Below are 24,263 nucleotides of genomic sequence, written 5' to 3'. Positions count from 1 at the left end.
AAACAGGATCTGCAGTCTAACTGCATAGAAACAAATAACTAAGACTCTGTGAGCGTGACCGATAGCTGACCTCCAATTGAGGCACAGCTGAGAAAAAGCTTCATTGTATTTTCAATATTTACTGTAGAATGAAGCAGCTTCAGGATCATATTTATTCTGCAAGAGAAAGTCTTTCAAATGGTGTTCAGTGAAATCCCACTCCAACAGCAATTGATTCTGAAAATGTGATGTGCCATAACTGCAGTTATGCTGAGTCCTGAAGTGCTATGCTGAGCAGTTCTGTACTGAAGTGGAGAATGATTCGTTTACAGACTCCCTATTAAACTGAAAGCAGTGGAGAAAAATGTGGTCTAACAAAAGCAACAAACAAACAAAAAACCCACTACATTTTCTGTAGTGAAACTTCCACTTGAAGAGGACAAGGTGAGTCTTTGGTTGATGTTACTACAGCAATACATTTGGGCCTGGACCCTGCTTTGTAATTGAAGATGCCATACCATAACTCTACCTTTGGCTCCATTCATGACCATATTGAAATCATTCAAACATCCAGATAATATTTATCTCCAAACACCTGAGGTCCTTAATCCACCATCATTTTTGGCCTAAAATGTATGGGGCCTGATTCTGATGTCAATGGCACTGGTGTAAATTGGGAGTAACCACAGCTTGTAAATTCAATCCCTGAGGGGTCCACTTAGGGATCACTCAGTGCTTGGTCCTGCTAGTAAAGGCAGTGGACTGGACTCAATGACCTTTCATGATCCCTTCCAGTTCTAGGAGATAGGCATATCTCCAATTATTATTATTATTATTATTATTATTATTATTATTTCAAGTTGATAGGTTTTACATTGATTCTCACTAGTGTAAGTACCATCTGAATCAAGCTCAATGAATATAAAGAGGATTTCTCTATTTCCTATCATTTTATGCCACTGTAGACGCATGTTAACATCTAAACATAGCTGCTCACCTTGCAGTCAATAGTCTCTCATTCATGTATATTGCTGAATTTGGTCCCTAATGTACAATCAAAATTAACAGATGTGTCTTGGAAGGAAAGGGAGACTATTGCTCTGAGACAGGACTCCCTGCTGCTGGGCATTTACTATGACACATAACTTCCCCTGGGGCTTGGTTTTGCTGTTTAACTGCTTCCTTACAGTAAATATCACTGAGGTTGGATGGTTTGGTTTGGTTTTTTTCCTTCCCACAGGAAGATACCTTTGACTCTCTGATTTGTGACTGTTTGGTTTAATGTGCCTTGTTCCACAGGGAGGTGGAGACAGAGAAAGCCAAAGGCTTTTGTTGAATACACCAACTAACCTCTGCTACTCATTTTTTCCTCTGGGTTGTTTGGCCAAAGCTGACCCCTTGTGCTCCAGATATAACAACTGCTATTGGAGGTACTAAGGTTGCTATCAATATCTTGTGGGCACAGAAGATTACAGAGACCGTTACAAGGTCACCTGATGATACAGGAGAAGAGAAGATTTCTTTATGTAGACTCCTGGAGATAATAGAAACAAATCTTTCTAAAAGATTGATTTGTGACATTGTTCTTTCAAAAAAAAAAAAACTGCACAGAGCTCTGTATTGCTTGAGAGGACTATCAATATACATGGGACTCATATAAGTTATCTGCCAGCAGTAAAGTTTAAGGATGATGTATGACAAATAAAAAATTGGCCAAGTATAATTTGCATGTACTATATTCCCCAAATATGCAAGAGAAAATCATGACATTAAAAAACAAACAGAGCATTTTCTAGAAATTGAGGTCCAGTTTATTTTCTCTCAGATAAGAAGACTTTCTTTACCTTTGCAGACCATGCAACTCAAGACTGCAACTTAGAACATAATCAGAAATGTATCTTGTTTGGATAATGAGGAACACTCTCCTAGTTAGTTTTGTGGGACTAAGATAGAATGTTAAAAATGTGCTAAAAGAATCACACCAAACTATTTGCAGATCAGAGGTGTGTGTGTGTTTTCTTTTTCGCCCTCCCCCATCCCATGTTTCTCTTTGTCTACAAATTAGGGCATACATTTCTAACGTATAAATAACATGTTTTGGCTCTAACAGATGAATGTGTGGCCTTGTCTACACTACAAAGTTTTGTTGGCAAAAGTTATGCCGCTTTAATTAAAACCACTGTTGCATGTACACACTAACTCCTTGTGTCAGCAGAGTGCATCCACACTAGCAGCTCTTGCATCAACACAAAGAGAAGTGCATTGTGAGTAGCGATCCCACAGGTTGCTTTGGGGCAGGTACAGCATCACATGATGCAGGTTTCTCAGTCCCATCATTCCAGGGGCATCCTAGTAGATTGTCAGCCACTTTTTCAACTAAAATGGCAGAAGGGTGAGAAGGGAGAAGAGAGTGGTTGTTTGGGGCAGGAGAGACAGTAGGCTGACCTACCTGAGACCCAAGAGATCAAAACAGGTGACAGAGCAGTCACAGCAGGTATTGTGGGATCCTGGCAGAAGCTAGTTATGTCAAGAAAACAAACAGCAGTGTCTACACTGATGCTTTGTCGCTTTAACTTTGCCACAAAAAGCTTTATGCCTCTCATTGAGGTGGTTTTATTTTGTCGGCAAAACAACAGAGTTTTGCCACCACAAGTAGCTTTTACCAACTATGTGGATGAAACTAAACAGTCACTACACTCTCAACGCACAAAAAAGATGGACAAAAATAATCTATACCCTGATGGCAAACCGTTTTCACAAAACGATCACTCCATAGCCAACTTCTCACTTCTTGTCCTCAAAGAAAACCTGAACAACACTTTCAAAAGATAATCTGAGGAATTTAAATTCATAACTCTGCTAGACATCAAAAATCATGGACTAAATAGAGACATTGGTTTTATCTCTCATTACAACAATCTGTAACTCTCTAACTCTCCTTTTTGCCAATGACTGCAGAGGTGTTAATTGCCCCACTTCATTTCTTACAAGTTCTTGACTCCTTATGCTAAATAATTCTGTTCCACCTTGAGTTTAGCTGTGACACTCTGAGACCTTTCTAGACCTGAAGAAGAGCTCTGTGGAGCTCAAAGATTGTCTCTCTGACCCACAGAATCTGGTCCAATAAAAGATATTACCTCATCCACCTTCTCTCTCTCTCTCCCCCTCTCTCTCTCTGGGTATGTCCATACAACCAACATTAAAGTGCTGCTGCAGCAGCGCTTTAACATGGCTGTGTTGTCGTGTCTCCAGGACTGGGAGAAAGCTCTCCTAGTGCAGTAATAAAACCACCTCTGCGAGGGGAATAGCTACAGCTTCCACAATACAATAGACATTTAATAAGAGACTCTACTCTGACGCATCTGGATATTCTTCCCTCTTTTGCAAAAATTAATCATTCCAAAGGGCAGTGTTGCTGATGAATGAATAAATATCTTGGCTTTACAAATACAGAATTTATGGAGTAAAGCTTAGAATTTTTATTTTTTTCCCCTCTAATCCTTTGATATAACTTTCTAGTAAGTCAGACTTGGCGCTTGGAATCTGTGATCGATGAACCCTGCTTTTCTGGAGATTCCTGTCCCTCCTCCTCCTAGTTTATCTCCAGTTTCAGTGTTGCCAACTTTCAGTTTTATTATGTCTCACTATGGTTGGTGTTTTTCTTAAAGCCTTAGCTTCTGTCAGGTGGTCACGTAGAAATCCCAACTTCCATGATTTAAGAAAAAAAGAAAGCTTTTAGCCCTCATGGTTATAGAGATGGACTCAAATAATGTGTCCCAAATGTATCCAAAATGCCCAAAAACCAGAAGACAACTAAAAAGAACTCCACATTTATTTTTTAAAGATCTCCTGATTTTAAATCAGTCTCATGATTTTGGGGACCTGACATCATTTTTTTTGTTTTTGTTTTTAAAGGCCAAGGGATGCCATTGAGTCTTCTCTGATGGGTCCCTGAGACACTTCTTGTCACACGCTCTCGCCCATCAGTCAGAGCAAATTGACTGGATGACAGACCCCTTTTACCTGAGCTCCAAAGATGAGTGTCCTATATCATGGACCTACATATAAGGGACCATATCTCTATAATAAAAGGGCAGCCCATACAAGGCTTCAGTCTCCAGTCCAGGGTTCTCTGGTTTTCACTCTTGAGTAATAATGGTATACAATATGGTGCGTCTGTGAATTATCTGTCAACACAAATCTTTTTACAGTTTTCAGGAACCCAGAATATCCAAGAGTGGCATCAGCCACATTTCATTTGTTGTGTCAGCCAGTTTTGACAACCAAGGGATTGCAAAACAGACACAAAAATTAAACCTGAAACTGCTTAAGCAGGCAGCTTTGACAGAAATATCTCCTCTGTTCCCTTTTCCACTTCTTTGAAGTGAACACTTGTTCCAGCTGATGGCCACAATATTCTAAAAGAGTGTTTATTTTTAGACGAAGTAGGCTATGCTTCTGCCACTTTCTATGCGGTAGAAGAACTCCAAATACAGGGTTTATCACATTTGTTTCACCTCATTTCTGACAACTTGCCTTTCTTAGTTTAATAAACTCTTCACTCATAAGAAGTATATATTAAGTACCATTTCCCTGTCTTTATTATTTATTTATTTCTTCTTCTTTTTATTATTATTTGTGAGACTAAGCGAAGAGTGAGGTCCTGTGAGCCAGTATTTCAGAATTTGTTTTACCATTAGACCTGCAGTGACGTATTTTGCCAGGATCACACCTTGTGAGTGAACCAATTTCCATCATCCCCTCAAAGTGTCCTCTTTGTGTCATGTCTACTCTAAAGACCTTACAGCAGCACAGATGTACCATGGCAGTTTCACCACTGTAAGGTCTCCTGTATAGCCACTCTATGCCAGTGGGAGAGAGTTTCCCATCGGCATAATTAAACTACTCCAATGAGCAGTGGTAGTTATATTGGCATAAGAGCATCTCCTGCCAACATAGCGCTGTCCAAACTGGTGCTTTTGTCGATGAAATTTATGTCGGTCAGGGAGGTGTTTTTTCACACCCCTGACCATCAAAAGTGTTGCCAACAATAGCCTTAGTTTCCCAGCCAGGAGACAAGTGACTGCTGTTGCTATTTGTTACTCAGCACTAGACAGCCCTGGCCACAAATGGATCCATCAAATTGGTGCCACAAGCCACAGTTAGATGTGAAAATGTTTAAGGAATGGAGAAAACACGTTGACTCTTTATTCTGTGATATGAAATAGCTCTGTGAACTATGCTGATTATTATAAATAAAAATAATTGTAATTGTATCATATGCTTAGATGAGCTTCTGTTGTTCCTGGTGAAGTCAAAGAGATCTATGTGGATCCAAAAGGAGAATTTACATTAAAACCCACAAACCCAACCTCTCAGGGCAGTGTTTGATCTTTATTAATTAAAAATACATTCCCTTCCATTTCTAGAGAATTCCACTTGATTAAAAAGCAAACTCATTCTTTTGAAAAAAGAAATATTTGGTAATCTGGTGGATCGTTGCATCATGGGAGACCCAGATATTTGCACTACTTTAAATCTCCATCTATCAGGCTGAAATGATAAGGTTGTGCTTTGGGAAAGAGTGTAAATGGCAGCTCAAATGCCAGGTCCCTTCATCTCAGAGCAATGACTATGGAGCAATGGCCACCTCCCAAGCGCATCTGGCAGAATTCAGACGTCAGTGTAGTTACTCTAGAAATGAATTTCTTGAGATTGCACTGCAGTACTTGATTCTCCTCTCATTTTTAAGTGTGTTACATTGATGTGTGTTTTCCTGAATCTCAGTGGAATGAGTTTTGATTTACCCCAGTGTAATTCAGAAAATGAGGCTCCTCCTATTAAAAGGAAAAAAGTATTGTTCCCTATTTCCCTTCTCAACTGATGCTCCCATGAACAGGCACAAATATTTTCTTTCTCTCTCTCTCTGGAACTTTAACATCCCACCTCACCCATGGGAAGCAAGTTTTTTGGTTTGTTTATTTTAACTACATGAATACTATTCAATGGAATTCATTGCTTAAGGCAGGAAATAGTAGCGAATATCCACTACAGAATTTTCTTCATATATGCCTTGTACAAGAAAGAAAGTGTGATGCTGTGGTATGGAGGTTTAATCAGCATATTTGGAATAGCAGTAAAACTTACACATGATAAAACAAGATCAGTATATCTCTGAAGTCCAAATTTACACACTGAAAGATTCAGTTCAGATAGATTTTGGATAAGTATCTACCACTTGGGTACTTCTTGGAACTGAAACAAACTTCCAGACAGTTTCAGACTAAGTCGTTATTATCTCTCACATCTTTGGTTTTCACATGAAAATAAAGGATATTTATCCAGATTAAGGGATAGTGATGTTTGGCACTGTATTAAACATGGCTAGCTTGCATGTGAGCCCATGACATACTCGTCCCACAATGGCTAACTTACTGTCTAGCCTGGGCTTCAGTGAAGCATCACTGGTAATACATGGAAAAACAGTTGTTTTGACAGAACAGAAAAAGTTGCAAATGCCTGCAAGTGTGATGTGAATACAAATAAAGGAAGATGTATGAAGCAATGCCAAGCCAATCCTAATCCATGCTGTCTCCATAAAGCCCCATTAGTGGTTTCAGAAATTATTCTTATTATTTTAGTTAGTTTTTAAAACAGGGGCCACAGCTGCAGAAAAGCGCTCCGATGCTCAGATTAATACATAAAATACAGTGGTGGTAAAAGAAACTATGTTAACAATGCATTTGTAAATTTATTTCTGTCTTTGAACTCTGTTTATACATCACTCTGGAACTCAGCTGCTAGCAGTTAGCTCCAGCATAACTCTGGCTTATCCAAATTTGACGCCAAGAAAAAAAAATGACTTCCTTTTCTCAGTGAAAGGTTTTAATGAGGGGGAAGGGGAAATAAAAAGAAAAACGGAAATGCTATTGTTGGATTTTCCTCACTTGCACATTTTTTCATTGGCCTTAAAGTGCCCACATATGCTGTTAGAAACAAAAGTGAAAGATTTCAATGATTCATGACGATAGAGCATGTGAGTGGAATATCAGGAATCCTGTGATTCAGCGTGAGTTTTTCTAGTAATGAAAACCAACATGAAAATTTTCCTGCTGCATCTGAGCTCAGTAAAATATCCTAATTTTCAAAGAAACATTCTCAAGAGAAAAAAGTAAAAAATGCATTTCTCAAATGTCACTGCTTCATGGAGGACAGCAAATTCTTCTAGGATCCAGATCAACATTGCATTGAGTCAATTCAACCCCAATTCTTTGAAGTACTCATACAAAAACCAGCTGAGAGAAGTGTCCTGTGAAAAGAATTTGTTGAATTATTCATAGTGAATAATATCCGTTGCGAATTTAACTTTTATTCCTTTCAGGAGTCCACAATTCAGTCTTGATCTCTGAGAATGTATTTGAGAAACAGTTTTACATGAACAAATTTTACTTTATGGTTTGTTTGAGAACTATTACTTAGATTAATTGTATTTCACTACTCTTCATGGGTGAATTGATTACTTATCAGTAAATCACATAGTATTGTTTTAACTCACTGATGGGATGTTTGAAACCTTTTAAACAGGAGAATAATGAATACAGAATGATGTGCTTATTTAATGACCTGTGTGAGATGAGTTGCTGGGCTCAGTTAAATTCTTAGTGGACAAATGTTCACAACACAGAAAAGCACAGTCAACGTTGATATTATTCTTGTTAGAAGTCTCAGCAGAGAAATAATCACCAGAGAGACTTTGGTGTCTTCCGATCAGCATTGATGAATATTAGTGGACGGTATAAAGAAGTTTTCATTGCCACTAGCCATTCTTTACTTGTTCTATGGGTAAATGAAAGATATCAGTCTCTATCGTCGTTAATTCAGCACTTTGCATGAGCCATAGAGAATGAAGGTGAACAAAGGAAAGTTTGAGTTCCTTTTTGAAGTGTCACTTGAAAAACTGTCACTACATATATTAACACTTTGATTGATTCAAGACACTGCCTAAGTTCACCTTTGCTATAAGTCTTATGCCAATGGGAATCAGAAACTTGTTCATATTGGAAATAAAAAATGTTGCTTCAATCATCTGTAAATTGATGTAACTTTTTTCAGTAGTTTATCCATGGGTGGAGAACATATGTTTAATACCTATGAATATTCTATATATTTTTTAATATATGTTAGACATATGAGTGGACTGTTTATATGAAGGGTCCATGGAGGATGGGAAAGATTCCAGAGGAGTGGAAAAAGGGCCGTCTTAATATAGTGCCCATCTATATAAAGGGAAATAAGGACAACTCGAGGAATTACAGACCAGTCAGCTTAACTTCAGTACCCTTGGCCCATGCCACTTCCTACAGCCCCCATTGGCCTGGAGCGGCAAACCGTGGCCAGTGGGAGCTGCAATCAGCTGAACCTGCAGACACAGCAGGTAAACAAACTGGCTCGGCCCTCCAGGGGCTTTCCCCTGCGCAAGCGGCCGACCGAATTTGAGAAGCACTGGTTTAGATAATGCTTAGTCCTGCCATGAATGCAGGGGACTGGACTAGATGACCTCTCAAGCTCCCATTCAGTCTTACAATTCTATGATTCTGTGTCATATAAGTCCAATGAAACATGTAATTTATATGAAATTTTCATATATATGTTACATATATGCTTGGTCACCATGAGAACAGAACATTATTTACGGAATTAACAGCTTCTGTTCTATCAGCTTCAGGGTCTTCCATCATTTTCTTCTGCACTAAGGCTATATGAAGTCATAGGGACAAGAATGTTGGATGACTTGAAAGACAGCTAAGCACCTCACACTCACACTGCTGCAGATATGTAGCCCTTTAGTAAAACTATTAATTACATGTGGGCGATACAACTAACGGAATCATTTGTTAAAATATTTCATAGTAAACAATGGTCACTGAAGAAACACACAGATCTCTCTGAAAAATATCATTCACGATCTTACAAGTTTGAAGCATGACTTGAGCATTATATTCATTTCATCAGGGTAGATCATACAATCCATCCCAGCTCTACTCAGGACCTGAGGTGGTGGGCAAAGTGGGATGTATGCCATTTTTATACCTTCTCCCTTGATCTTAAAGCAGGCTAGGACCCAGCTGTAGGTCCATGCTTAACTTGTACCCAGGTGCAAAAACTCAAAGGGTGCCATCCCAGCAGCCTAGGACTGTAAGAACTCAAGGGCAATCTTGCTGACATTACACACACAAACCGAGGGTCCTGGAGGAAGTGACATGGGTTTTGGCCAGCCTTACACTATTCTAGAGGAATCCTTAGCTATCTGACTAAGCTGACTTTGTGGTTGCCTTGTACTTCTGGACTAGTGCAAAGCAGCCACAGTGGGGGCCAGGTTATGACTCACGTTCTTTGATATTGAGACTCACGTGGTACCTGCAGTGGAGGATATGCTTTACCCTACACTTTGTCTTCATTTAAACCTGTTGTCTCTTACTTTCCTGAAGAGAACTGGAACATCAGTAATACTGTTGGGGTATATAATGCTAAATACTGTGGACACTTCAGCCTTGGTGAAACAAATAACCCTGAGAAAGACAGTAAAGAACTTGCCAGTATTTAACCTCAATTTTTTTTTTTTAATTTATTGGAACAACACTGATGATGTACTTGAGCACAGAACATTCCTGTCCACAAGTATGTTGGAAGATAAGTAAGTTTAATGTTGTCCTGATCTCCATCCAATTGAATTTTACTGCCATTTAACACTTAAATCCTCTCTGTCTGTGCATTTACACAAATCAAAAATGAGTGACACTAGGTGTGAAATGCCACCACATCAGAATGGTAGTATTTTACATCCACATTCTACTGGTGTAAGTGATTACATGAAGTACAAGGCCATGGTGAATTAGATCCCATGCATGCAGATAAAGGGTTACTTAGTGATGATTCTGACTGGCTGCTGAACAGTCGTGTTTCAAATTCTCTTTCTCAGTTCAAGCTGTGTTCCCCCCCATTTTCCCTCAATTGCACAGAAAGGACTGTCTCATATATTTACATGTAAAGTAACTTCCATATCCATAGCTAAAGAATGGAAGCTGGAGCCCTTTTTGTTTATCATCATTTCAAATTCTTTTATCGGAAATATGGGGCCTAGATGTGGCATTTAGCAGTGGATCTAGGTTAGAGGTGCTACAGATTTGTGCTGCCCCAGAAGAGTTCAGGGTGGGGTGTGCCTCAGGAGGTGCACTGGCACCAGGCCCCCAACCTGCAGAGCACACAGATGTGAAGTGAGAGCTGAGGCCGTGGCTTTGCCTCCTCCTCATCCCTCCCTGTCCTGTTTGGTTTGATGTCTGCCAACAGGGGCACACTAGAGGTCTGTAGCTATGTAGGGGCCAGTCACAGGGACCATCATATTCATAATTACTGCAAACATTACTTTTATACTAGCCCAGAGCAGCACTACTTTGCTGCACTATCTAATGATACTGAAAGAGGCACATTAGAACCAAGCTTCAGCACCTACCTAGTAACTGATGTCTCCACAAGTAATGGGGGAAATATATTGCAAGGGGAGCATATTGCCCTAACCTTACATCTTGGAAGATAAGTAAAGGAGAGTGACTTTCAAATACTTGGTTGTAAAATATATTTATTTCAATTTTTCAAGTCCATATGATTTTCTATAACTAAGTGGGAAGCTCAAACCAGATTTTATTTAAATGTTTCCATTGGCCATCAGCAGTTAGTATAAGAGTTAGTTAGTTACTAGCTAGTATATGAGCATTATATCCTAAACAATACACTGCCAGAGGATAATGGAACAGATATAACTCAACAGTTCACGAAAGGTGATAAGTAGCAGGTGAAGTTATGAGAGTGAATAATACATAGTGAGAGAATAGTTTTGTTGTTTCTTTTATTTGTGAATGAAAGATAATCCTTCTCTAGGAGTTAGGCAATGAAACAACTAGGAAAAGCAGTAAATACAGCTACAAGTTGAACTTTATTTCATTCTGGGGGTAAGGGGAAAGAGAGCTCAAAACATTACAGATACAGTACATACACTCAAGTCAGGGGGAAGCTGTGTTAGTTTGTATCCACAAAAACAACAAGGAGTCCAGTGGCATCTTAAAGACTAACAGATTTATTTGGGCATAAGCTTTCGTGGTAAAAGATCTCACTTCTTCAGATGCATGGAGTGAAAGTTACAGATGCAGGCATTATATAATGACACATGAAGAGAAGGGAGTTACCTCAGAAGTGGAGAACCAGTGTTGACAAGGCCAGTTCAATCAGGATGGATATAGTCCACTCCCAATAATAGATGAGAAGGTGTCAATTCCAGGAGAAGCAAGACTGCTTTTGTAATGAGACAGCCACTCCCAGTCCCCATTCAACCCCAAATTAATAGTGTTAAATTTGCAAATGAATTTTAGTTCTGCTGTTTCTCTTTGAAGTCTGTTTCTGAAGTTTTTTTGTTCAAGTATAGCTACTTTTAAATCTGTTATAGAATGTCCAGGGAGATCGAAGTGTTCTCCTAGTGGCTTTTGTATGTTACCATTCCTGATGTCCAATTTGTGTCCATTTATTCTTTTACGTAGGGACTATCCGGTTTGGCCAATGTACATGGCAGAGGGGCATTGCTGGCACATGATGGCATATATAGCATTAGAAGACATGCAGGTAAATGAGCTCTTGATGGTGTGGCTGATGTGGTTGGGTCCTCTGATGGTGTCACTAGAGTACATATGCGGACAGAGTAGGCAATGAGGTTTGCTACAGGAATTGGTTCCTGGGTTAGTGTTTCTGTGGTATGGTGTGTAGTTGCTGGTGAGTATTTGCTTCAGGTTATGGGGCTGTCTGTACGTGAGGACTGGCCTGTTCCTCAACGTCTATGAGAGTGAGAGATTGTTTTCCAGAATAGGTTGCAGATCATTTATAATGTGCTGGAGAGGTTTTAGCTGGGAGCTGTATGTGATGGCCAGTGGTGTTCTGTTGTTTTCCTTGTTGAGCCTGTCCTGTAGTAGGTTACTTCTGGGTACCCATCTTGCTCTGTCAATCTGTTTCCTCACTTCCCCAGATGGGTATTGTAGTTTTAAGAACGCTTGATAAAGAGCTTGTAGGTGTTTGTCTCTGTCTGAGGGATTGGAGCAAATTCGGTTGTATCTTAAGGTTTGGCTGTAGACAATGGATTATGTGCTATGTCCTGGATGGAAGCTGGAGGCATGTAAGTATGCATAGTGGTCAGTAGGTTTCCAGTATGGGGTGGTGTTTATGTGACCATCACTTATTTGCACTGTAGTGTCCCGGAAGTGGATCTCTTGTGTGGACTGGTCCAGGCTGGGGTTGATGGTGGGGTGGAAATTGTTGAAATCCAGGTGGAATTCAAGGACCTCCTTCCCGTTGGTCCATCTGATGTCATCAGTGTAGCACAAGTAGAGGAGGGATGCTAGGGGACAAGAGCTGAGGAAGCATTGTTCTAAGTCAGCCATAAAAATGTTGGCATACTGTGGGGCCATGCGGGTACACATAACAGTGCCTCTGACTTGAAGGTATAAGTTGTCTCCAAATCTGAACTAGTTGTGGGTGAGGACAAAGTCACAAAGCTCAGCCACCAGATGTGCTGTGGCCTCATCAGGGATACTGTTCTTGACAGCTTATAGTCCATCCTCATGTGGAATATTGGTGTAAAGAGCTTCTACATTCAAGGTGGCCAGGATGGTGTTTTCAGGAAGATCACCAATGCATTTTAGTTTCTTCAGGAAGTCGGTGGTGTCTCAAAGATAGCTGGGAGTGCTAGTAGTGTAGGGTCTGAGGAGAGAGTCCAGATAGCCAGACAATCATTCATACACTATGATTTTCATTATTTTTATTTGTTACATCCCTATTTTGGCCTAGGACTATAGTCTTGTCTCTACCCCCCCACTATTTTTAGGGGTTTCCTGTGCTTCAAGGTACCCCTGAGGAACAGTCCCTCACCTCACAGGAATGCTTGGATTGCAACTGTGGCTGGACACTGCATAAAGAGTTAAAGGTGGGAAGGATTTTTTGTGCCTTCTTTATTGCACAATCTGCAGGGACCGTGTATATTCTGGCACTATGTGCATGTTGTACGGGTAGCATTGCCAATCTCACACATTCAAAAACCATGAGTCAGTCCTCAAAAATCATAACTGGCTTTAAAATCATAGTATTCAAACAAAAATAATACACTTTTAAAAAAATAATTGCCTTCTGGGTTTTAAGCCTTTAGAGTGCACTGGGGATATTTTTCAAGTTCTTCTTAGCAATAAAGAGGGCTAGAAATGTACTATTTTTGTAAAATGAAAGCTGGGAGTCTCATGTAATCACATGGCTCCCAAAATGGATCTTTAAGAAAAATTCAGATTGGTGAGATGTGCAATAAAATTGAGCAGAATTGGCAAAAACTGTAGAGAGACATGATGTTGCTAAAGAATGTGTATGTCCTCAAATGAAGATCTACCATAACTCCAAATAAACAGCATGAATATCTGGACTTTGCATTTCAAAGTCTTTGGGACCAAACAATGTAAATTTGACACTATCGCTAGTCTTGGGGGAATTCTATACCATTGAGCAATGGAGAATTTGCACAGAATTAATGTTCTGTGCAGAATTTCATTTCTCCCCACAGAATTGGTGCTGGAGAGCTGCTGGCCACCACTAGGGGCCACCAGACCCAGCAGGCCCTGGCTCTACAGCTGGCAAATACAGGACAATGCCAAGGAGAGGGGGAAGGTGAGGAGGAGCTGGAGGGTTCCAGGGAGCTGCAGTTCCCGGCATGCCCTGAAAGAAAGAGTGGTCTGCAGGAAACTCCATACAAACCCATGACCCAACCTCAGGCTGTTTCTCTCTCTGGATCCTTGGTTTCTGGGGGTAGGAGGTGTGGTTATCTGGGCTAGGGGGCACCCCGTGGCTGGGCCCTTGGGAGTAGGGGATACAGGTGTCTGGACTCAGGGGTGCACCATGTCTGGGCTCTGGATGGAGGGGGTTAGGGTGTCTGTGCTAGTGGCTAGGCTCTGGATTATGGATGACCGAGACTGGAGGCAGAGTTTTTCCCCAAGGTGCCCAGCTGGAATGTGTAACACACTCAAACTGAGGTGCTCAACAAAAGCATTTCAGAGAAACAGGAATTGGGTTGTAACAGGGGTTTCTTTAACTCTCTACTCCTGGGGGAATCTTTTTCTTTGCCTGTATTGTTACAGACATAATTGCTGATAGGTATTTTGAAATACATTACCAAAATAATTGAAACTGTTGTGATTATATTGTGTTATTTTGATGAACAAAATATGAAGAATTTTGCAGAATTTTAAAATATTGTGTGCAGAATTTTTAAATTTTTGGTACAGAATTTTCTCAGGAGTAACTATCTCTGAGTTTTGTACATTAACCACTTCATAGCACCTTTTAACCAAGGATCTCAAGGGACTTTATATACAGTCACAACAACTCTATGAGGTGGTGGTTTTATGTCCAGGTATATGAGTAAATCTCTAACTGATGAGTATCTGAAAATGCTCATTGAAATGCAGGGCTAAAAGGGACCTCTAAGGCAGGACCAAATAAACTTTCCTAGACCATCCCTGACAGGTGTTTGTCCAAACTGTTAAAAACTTCCAGTGATGGGAATTCCACAACCTACCCTAGAAGCCTATTTGAGAACTTCTCTACACTTATAGTTAGAAAGTTTTTCCTAATATCTTACCTAAATCTGCCTTGCTGCAAATTAAGCCCATTGTTTTTTGTCCTACCTTCGGTGGACATGGAGAGCAATTGATCACAGTCCTCTTTATAACATCCCTTAGCTTAGTTGAAGACTTATCAGCTCCCCCCCTTAGATGTCTTTTCTCAAAACTAAATATGCCAAGCTCTGTAAACTTTTCCTCATATTTCAGGTTTTATAAACTTTTCATCATTTTTGTTGCTCTCCTCTGGACTCATTCCAATTTGTCCACATCTTTCTTAGTGTTTGATACCAAGAATTGGACACAATACTCCAGCTGAGGCCTCATCAGTGCCGAGTAAAGTGAAACAATTACCTCCCATGTTTTAGACACATCACTCCTATTAATACATCCCAGACTTTTTTGCAACTGCATCATGATGTTGACTAATATTTAATTTTCAATCCACTACAACCTCAGATCCTTTTCAGCAATAATACCAGCTAGCCACTTACTCCCCATTCCCTCCTAGGCCTTGTTTACACTGGCAAGTTTCTGCACAATAAAGCAGGTTTCTACGTGATAACTCCCGAGGTGTACACACTGCCAAGCCACTTAGTGCGCAGAAACTGCACAGTTGCAGCGCTGTAAAACACACACTCTGACAAGAAGCGTACAGCTCTCTGCACTGGGGGTACAGAGCCGTGGTGCCAGTGTAGACACCCTGGTCGATTACAGCGCTGCAATTGGCCTCTGGGAAGTGTCCCACAATGCCTGTTCTCACCTCTCTGGTCATCGGTTTTAACTCTACGGCCTGGCTTCAGGTGACCATCTGTCATCCCCACCCCTTACATTCTTTGGGAATTTTGAAAGTCCCCTTCCTGTTTGCTTGATTATGCATGCAGTGGTCTCAGTGCATCTTTCCAGGTGGCCATGCCTGCTCTGCTTGAAGCAATGCCGAGCTGCTGGACCTCATCAGCATTTGGGGAGAGGAGGCTGTGCAGTCCCAGCTGTGCTCCAGCCATAGGAATACCTATGGATAGATTTCACGATGCATGACAGAGATGGACCATGACTGGGACACACTGCAGTGCAGGGTCAAAGTGAAGAAGTTGTGGAACACCTACCACAAGGCACGGGAGGCTCTACAAAGAGCTGGATGTGATACTCAGTGGTGATCCCACCTCCACTATGAAGGCCACTGTGGATACTTCATTGGCTCACGTGCCAGTTGAGAGTGGACCGAGCCAGGAGGAGGAAATCTTGGAAGGGGATGTGGAGGGGAAGGGGAACCCAGAGGCAGAGGACGACTCGGAGGTCAGAGATGTAGGCAGCTAGGATCTCTTCTCTACCCTGGAGGAGGTTAGCCAGTCATAGCTGTCGGATCTTGGTGAAACCCAAAGAGGAGAGGCCCCTGGTAAGTGGCTTTGATTTTGGGAATTGCTGAAGTGAGTTGTAGAGGGCAGGAGGATTGCAGAATGCAGGCTTGTGTCTGTATGATGCATGTACCACCACATGCCTGGTCTGAGCGGCAGAACAGGGTGATGAATGGCTCCCTCACTTCATGGAAAACTGCCTCAGAGCTCTCCATGAAACCTTCATGGAAATACTGGGCAATCCACTGCCGCAGATTGTTTGGAAGAGTAGCTTTGTTTCTTGACCCATTAAAGGTAACTTTCCAGCACCATTCTGCCGTCACTGGAGGGAAGACCCTTGCTGCACGCAGGTGAGCCGCATAGGGGCCAGGGCAGAAGCTGCATTTTTGGAGAAGACCCTCCTTTGATTTCCTGTTTGATTTCCAGCAGCGAGATATCTTCCATAATGAACACAGCCTTTTGAAAATGTGGGGACAGGAATGATTATGTGGTCCCCCCTACAGTGCTGGCTCTCCCCTAGAGTCACTTGCCCATTGTACAGTATGGTTCTGGAACACTGATTTCCCCTGCTCCTGTGGTTACTCACCATTTTGGGGGTCTTGTGGCTCATGTGTGCTTGCCTGGGGTCAGCCAGTTAGTGACAGGTGTGTGAATAGTGGCTATGTTTTAAATCAGTGGTCTCTGTTGAAAAAATTACTGCTTCTGTAAAATGTTGCATTTTGGCTTCACAGATATGACCTTGTGAGCCCAGCTTTGTTATTGCCGGCTGAACAGCTGCACAGAATTAGAAAGTGGCCATGAAGAACTAAAGAGGACTTTCTGTGTGAGGTCATGACGCTCTCCGCGGCCAAAATACAAGAATTGAAGGAGTGGTCGGACAGTGAGAAAAGGGACCAAAAGGAGAATGCAGTGCACCACAGCGAAGCCACAGATTGGCTCTTAAACGTTATGGAGCACCAAGTGGACATGCTCCAGGTGCTACTAGCACTGCAAACCAAGCAGCTCCATGCCCGGCCTCCCCTGCAGCCACTGTCACAAAACTCTTTCCAGTGTACCCCCCAGACATGCTAACACACTCTTATGAACCTCCTAGCTCCAGCCTGTACCCGTGACATTCCACTCCTCCCCCATCACAATCCAGCCCTGCAGACTCCCAGTACCCACTACACTCAACACCCGTACCTATGCAGTTTAGCCCTGCTGAAGTACGGTACCCATTGCAATGTACTCAAAAGGAGAAAGTTGGATATAATACCTGGACATATACAAATCTATAACCATTCTGGGACCAACCCTTTCCCCATCCCTCTCAGAGCTAATGTGTTTTTTTGTTTGTTTCTCTCCGGCAGTGGTTGTTTTTTAATAAAAATAATTGTGTTGGTTTAAGTCAATCTTTATTCTATTAATTGAAAGCAAACAGAGCCCTGCAAAGCAACAGGCAATTTTCATACACTTTCATAGTGCATTGTCTGCACCAATCACAATCACTTCCTAGCATTACAAGCACTGCACTCCTGAGCATAGCGACAAATATTAGTGGCTTTCAGCTTCAAATTGCTGCCTGAAGGCATCCCTGATCCTTATGACCCCACACTACACCCCTCTAATAGCCCTGATCTCTGACTGTTCATATTCAGCCTCCAGGCACTGAGCCTCAGCGGTCCAGCCCCAAGTGAAGCTTTCACCCTTCCCTTCACAATGGAGCATACCGCACATGGCTATAAGCATAGGAATATTGTCATCAGCCAGATCCAGCCTCCCTCATAGGCAGCATTAGCAAGTCTTTAAATGTCCAAAAGCACACTCAACAGTCATTCTGCACTTACTCAGCCTATTGTTGAACTGCTTCTTGCTACTGCCAAGGTGCTCCATGTATGGCTTCATAAGCCATGACATTAAGGGGTAGGCAGGGTCTCCCATGATCACAATGGGCATTTCGACTTCCCTTACGATGATCTTCTGATCCGAGAAGAAAGTCCCGGCTTGTAACTTCCTGAACAGGCCAGTGTTCTGAAAGATGCGTGCTTCATGCACCTTTCCGGACCAGCCTGCATTAATGTCCATGAAACACCCATGGTGATCCACAAGCACCTGGAGAACCATAGAGAAATACCCCTTGTGATTAATGTACTCAGTGGCTAGGTGGTCTGGTGCCAGAATTGGAATATGTGTGCCATCTATGGCCCCTCCGCAGTTAGGGAAGCCCATTTGTGCAAAGCCATCCACAATGTCATACACATTGCCCATAGCCATGGTCTTTTGGAACAGGATGCGTTTAATGGCGCTGCACGCTTCCATCAACACTAGTCCAACGGTCGACTTTCCCACTCCGAACTGGTTAGCAACCGATCAGTAGCAGTATGGGGTAGCCAGCTTCCACATTGCAATCACCATGCATTTCTCCAATGACAGGGTAGCTCTCATTCTCGTGTCCTTGTGCTGCAGGGCTGGGGTGACCTCATCACACAGTCTCATGAACGTGGCTTTCCTCATCTGAAAGTTCTACAGCCACTGCTCCTCATCCCAGACATGCAATGTAATTCCACCATTCAGTGCTTGTTTTCCGAGCCCAAAAGTGGCGTTCTACTGTGGTCAGCACCTCCGTGAATGCGACAAGCAATCTCGTGTCGTAGCTAGTACACGTGGCGAGATCAATGTCACACTTCTCTTGCTTTTGTAGTTTATGGAATAACTACACTTGCGACGTGTTAGAGCAAGAAGCATACTGGTCAACACGCACCATGCATCACGGGGCATTGGAACAGGACCCAGGATGCTCCACAATCCCCTCTGCCTTCTCCTCCTTCGTAATTTGTCCAAGTTTCAATTTTTTGTAGGATTCCTTTACAATTTTCAGGTCATTAAAGAGCTTCTGATGGAGCGATATTGGACTCCTCCTATCTTCCTATCTTCCCTTCACATCAGAATAGTTTTCAGAGGTATCTGTAATATTGTCTCCTTGAAAAACTGCCAGCTTTCCTGTAATCCTTTTTCCTTTAGATTTTCTTACCATGTGTAGGGTCCTATCAAATTCATGATCCATTCTGGTCAATTTCATGGTCATAGGATTTAAAAAATCATAAATTTCATGATGTCAGCTATTTAAATCCAAAATGTCATGGTGTTATAATTGTTGGATCCGGACCCAAAAAGGAGTTGTGGGAGAGTCACAAGGTTATTGTAGTGGGGTTGTGGTACTGCTACCCTTACTTCTGTGCTGCTGGTGGTGGTGACACTGCCTTCAGAGCCGGGGAGCTGGAGAGTTGTGGCTGCTGGCTGGGAACCCAGCTCTGAAGGCAGAGCCGTCACCAGCAGTAGTGCAGAAGTAAGGATGGCATGGTATGGTATTGCCACCCTTACTTCTGCACTGCTGCTTGAAGCAGCACTGCCTTCAGAGCTGGGCAGGTATCCAACAGCCACAACTCTCTGGTTGCCCGACTCTGAAGTCAGCACAGAAGGGTGGCAATATTGCAAACTGGCTAAAATGACTTTACAACACCCCCTCCCACCTGCAACTCCCTTTTGGGTCAGGACCCCTATCATGGTACAATTCCCCACTCTGAACCTTAGAGTCCAAAAGATGGGGTACCAGCATGAATTCCTGTAAGCTAATTACCAGCTTAGAACCTGTAGCGCTGCCACCAACCAGGAATTCCAGTGCCTGGTACACTCTGGTCCCCCAAAACCTTGCCTGGGGACCCCCAAGACCCAGACCCTCTGGATTTTAACCCAAGGAAAGTAAACCCTTTCCCCCATCGTTGCCTTTCCCAGACTTCCCCTCCCTGGGTTACTCTGGAAGATCACTGTGATTCAAACTCCTTGAATCACAAAACAGAGAGGAAAATTCACCTTCCTCCCTCCTTCTCTTTCCCCCTCCCAGGACTCTCCCTGGAGAGAAGTAATCCTGGCATAGAGCAAATTAGCCTTTCTCTCCCCCTCCCTCCTTTCTCCCCACCAATTCCCTGGTGAATCCGACCCAGTCCCCTGGGGTCTCACCAGAATAAAAAGAGAGAAAAAAATTATCTTTGTAAATTAAAATGGAATAGGTACAGGGTTTTTCAGTTATAGACACCTCCCAGCCTAAGTATTCAATACAAATTAAAATCCTTTCAGCAAAATTAACAAATTTGAACTCCTTCCAGCCAATACACAATTAATCCTTCCAGCCAAATGCACTTTGCAAATAAAGAAAACAACATAAGCCTAACTCGCTTTATCTATCTAGTACTCACTATTTGGAATCTATAAGAACCTGTATCAAGGAGATTGGAGAGAAACCTGGTTGCATTCTGGTCCCTCTGAGCCCCCAGAGTGAACAACAACCAAAAACTAACAGCACACACAGAAACTTCCCTCCTTCAAGATTTGAAAGTATCCTGTCCCCTGATTAGTCCCAGTCAGGTGACAGCCAGGCCTACTGAACTTGTTAACCCTTTTTAGTCAAAGAGATATAAAGTACTTCTGTGCTATTAACTTTTCTTATCTGTTTATGACAACCCCCAATTTGAGAAACACTGGTATCCCTGGTGAAATCTGCATAGTATAGAGCGAAAGCACACAAAAGACAAGATTTCACAGAGGGAGACCAGGTTTCATGGTCTGTGACGTGTTTTTCATGCCTGTGAACTTTGTAAGGCCCTAACCATGAGACCTTACCTACTAGTTCTCTGAGTTTGTTAAAGTTTGTGAAGACCATTGTCCTTATTCTGTGGCTTTCATGCCTTTATTTCCGAAGAATCATGAAATCTCTCATTTCATGATCACTTTCACATAAAATTGACTTTTACCTTCAAATTCACTCATGCAGTGTGTCAGTACATTTTTACTGTTTACTTCAGCAGAGACCAATAATCAAGGGAAAGAATATAAAGTAAAATATATGTAATATAAGTAATAACCTTCTTCTCAAACTCTTCCCTCATACGTAAAGGCTGGACACAATTCCAGAATAGCTGGGTGTTTCTAGTTAAATGATTGGCAGGGAAATAGTTAACAGTGCTGGATCATCACCAACCATGGTTTGTTTATTATATTTACTCTGATTTACCCTTCTCTATAACCTCGTGAGAAGCTGCAAGAGCTGATTAAGAAAAGACGAAGGTAAAATGTATAACAATAATATTTTATTCGATTTTTTTCTCTTTGCTTGATTTGTTACTTTTCCTGCTCCCAGTGGACTCTATCCAAAGACCACTGAAGTCAATGGGAGTCTTTCTACTGACTCAAATGTACATTGCATCTATTTCAGTGTGCTGTGGATCAGAGGAATCATTGAGGGAGATGAAAGGGGATCTACTGCAAAAAGGGGGCCCTGGAATGCTACACAGCATTGTACTCACCAGACTGGACTCTTAAAAGCATTCACCTAATGTGGGCCTGTTAGATTTTTTCCATATACAGAAAACAACCGTATATTTTCAGTTTGAATTACTTTTATTTTAAAGTAAAGGAAACTTAAGGCTCTGTAAGATGCTATAGCAAGACTGCCTCAGAGAATGGCCATGACCTATGCAGGCAAGGAGACTCTTTTGAAATGTAAAGGTACAGTCAGAGAAAATAGTAATGACAGCACCAGAGTTTGTACAGCATGCTCCTCCCTTGTAATTACAAAAAAAAAAGAAAGAAAAGTTAGTCTTGTAGAAGGTCTATATGACTGCAGATACATGCTGTTCTTCTGGTTCCTTATCTATAGTTCAGGGTTCACTTTGTAATGTAACATTTTCATTTATTTTCATTCATTTTCAGGCCAAAAATTACATGGTCATCAGCCTCCATTTCAGCCTTTTCCATTCCTGACCTCTTATCTTGTATCAGCTGGTCAGTATATTTATCCACTTATTCACGGGTAGTTTTTGTATTCTTTGCTTTCTTGTTTTTCCATCTTCTTGCATTTTTTTAAAGTTTTATTGAATTTCTTCCTCAGTTTGTTTAAGTAACTCTGCCTTATCCTCTGTCTGTTTTTTCTGCTGGATATTTTCCAGATATTTGTCTCTCATGCAGATTCTTAACAGGCAAAAATGGTATGTATAAAGCCTACATGAGATTCAAGACAGAAGATAAATTAGAAATCCCAGCAGACTTTGTTAAATATCATTTGCTGAATACTTCTGTTCCTGGTTATGAGATCTTAACAGGATGTCCTTGATTGAATTTAGGATGGAAAAAAAAAGTTCATCCACTGTGAGCTATTCAGAAATAAGGGATGAGAGAAAAAAGGAAGGTGGGTCAACACACACACACACACACAAAAGGCAAGAGCATCTTTAGCCTCACTCACCCACTCCTTTTTATCTGGATTGTAAAGAACATCAAAAATTGGTACCTAGCTTGTGTATACAAAACCTGGATAGCTCAGTGGTTTCTTTGGATTCATTTGTAACACATAGATGCTATGTAAAATAAACTAAGGTAAGAATATACTAATATATTTTAATATGAATTGCATAATGCTGGAATAATTAGTAGATAGGCTCAATGTAACAAAAGAGAAGAGACTCCTTTAACTTTGGCCTGGGACAGTAAAAATTCTAATTTCATGAAGAAAAAAGTAATTTAGCTTGTGTAGGTGGTCACTTACCACCCTACATTGGAACACACATGGAGGTTATGTCTACACTGAACACCTTACAACGGCACGACTCTGCCACTACAGCCATGCCATTGTAAGGCACTCAGTATAGCCGCTCTTTGTCGCCAGGAGAGATGATGAATAAAACCAATCCCAATGAGGGGCGGTAGCTTTGTGAGTGGGAAAGCATCTCCTGCTGATGAAGCACTGTCCACATCTGGACTTTTTGTTGTTCCAACTTTTGTCGTTCAGGGGGGTGTTTTTTCCACACTCTTGAGTGACAAAAGTGTTAATGATGAAAGTGCCGGTGAAGTATCCTCAAACAACTACAACCCATATTTGATGGGGATCCTATCCTGTAAGAAATCTTTCCTGAATCCCCTCCTCTGGCCTTCAAACAACCCCTCAACCTCACCAAACTCACCCCAGAAGCAAGTTCCCCATAGATCAGGATGCACCAACTCAAATCGACATCAGACTCTGCCAAAACAACAGATGCAAAGCCTGCAGACATATCCATACTGCTACAATGATCAACTGCCCTCCACAATACACCTCTCAAGACTCACGGGTTTTACACATGTCTACCATGTGTGACAAAGTTCCTCCTCTACCTTGGTGGGTCCTGCGCTTATTGGCAGATTTGTTCACCTCAGTGATCTTCCCCTCTTGTGGAACCCACAGTCTGGGTCAGCTCCTCCTGTGTCTGATCAGGAGTTGGGAGGTTTGGGGGGAACCCGGGCCCGCCCTCTACTCCGGGTTCCAGCCCAGGGCCCTGTGGATCGCAGCTGTCTATAGTGCCTCCTGTAACAGCTGCATGACAGCTACAACTCCCTGGGCTACTTCCCCATGGCCTCCTCCAAACACCTTCTTTATCCTCACCACAGGACCTTCCTCCTGGTGTCTGATAACGCTTGTCCTCCTCAATCCTCCAGCAGTACACACTCTCATTCTCAGCTCCTTGCCTTCTTGCTCCCAGCTCCTCACACACGCTCCTTCTCCTCTGGCTCCTCCCTGCCTGACTGGAGTGAGCTTTTTTTTAAACCCAGGTGCCCTGATTAGCCTGCCTTGATTGGCTGCAGGTGTTCTAATTAAAGTAGCTATCTCTACTGCCTTCTAGAAAGATCTTAATTGGCTCCAGGTGCCTTGATTAACCTGGAGCAACTACCATTTGGTTACCAGGGTACTAGGGATTTGTTTAGCCTGGGGCTAACATACCTTTTTCTCAGTACTTTACTATAGCCATCTGGCCTTGCCCCATCACACATGACATGTGGTGTACCTCATCCAGTGCATTAAATACCGCAATAAGAACTAGTGGGTTAAACCAGACAATCACTATGCTCTCAAGTGACACACAGGACAATGATAAAAGACAAAAACACCGTATCACCTGTGACTGAATACTTCAAAAAGTAATCACTCTATATCTAACCTATCAGTACTCATACTCCAAGGAAACCCGCACCACACTTTCAAAAGATGAATCTGGAAGGTTAAATTCATAACTGCTAGACACAAAAATCATGGACTGAATAGAGACTCTGGATTTCTGGTTTATTACAGTCTATAACCCACTAACACATATGCGCATGCACACACACACTCACACACAGAGCTGCTTTTTCCCTCCCTCAGACAGGAGGAGTGTTTGTGGGCCACTTT

The sequence above is a fragment of the Chelonoidis abingdonii genome, chromosome 3 (assembly GCF_003597395.2).
Source record: "Chelonoidis abingdonii isolate Lonesome George chromosome 3, CheloAbing_2.0, whole genome shotgun sequence".
NCBI lineage: Eukaryota > Metazoa > Chordata > Testudines > Testudinidae > Chelonoidis > Chelonoidis abingdonii.
Note: the sequence above shows the minus strand (reverse complement) of the source record.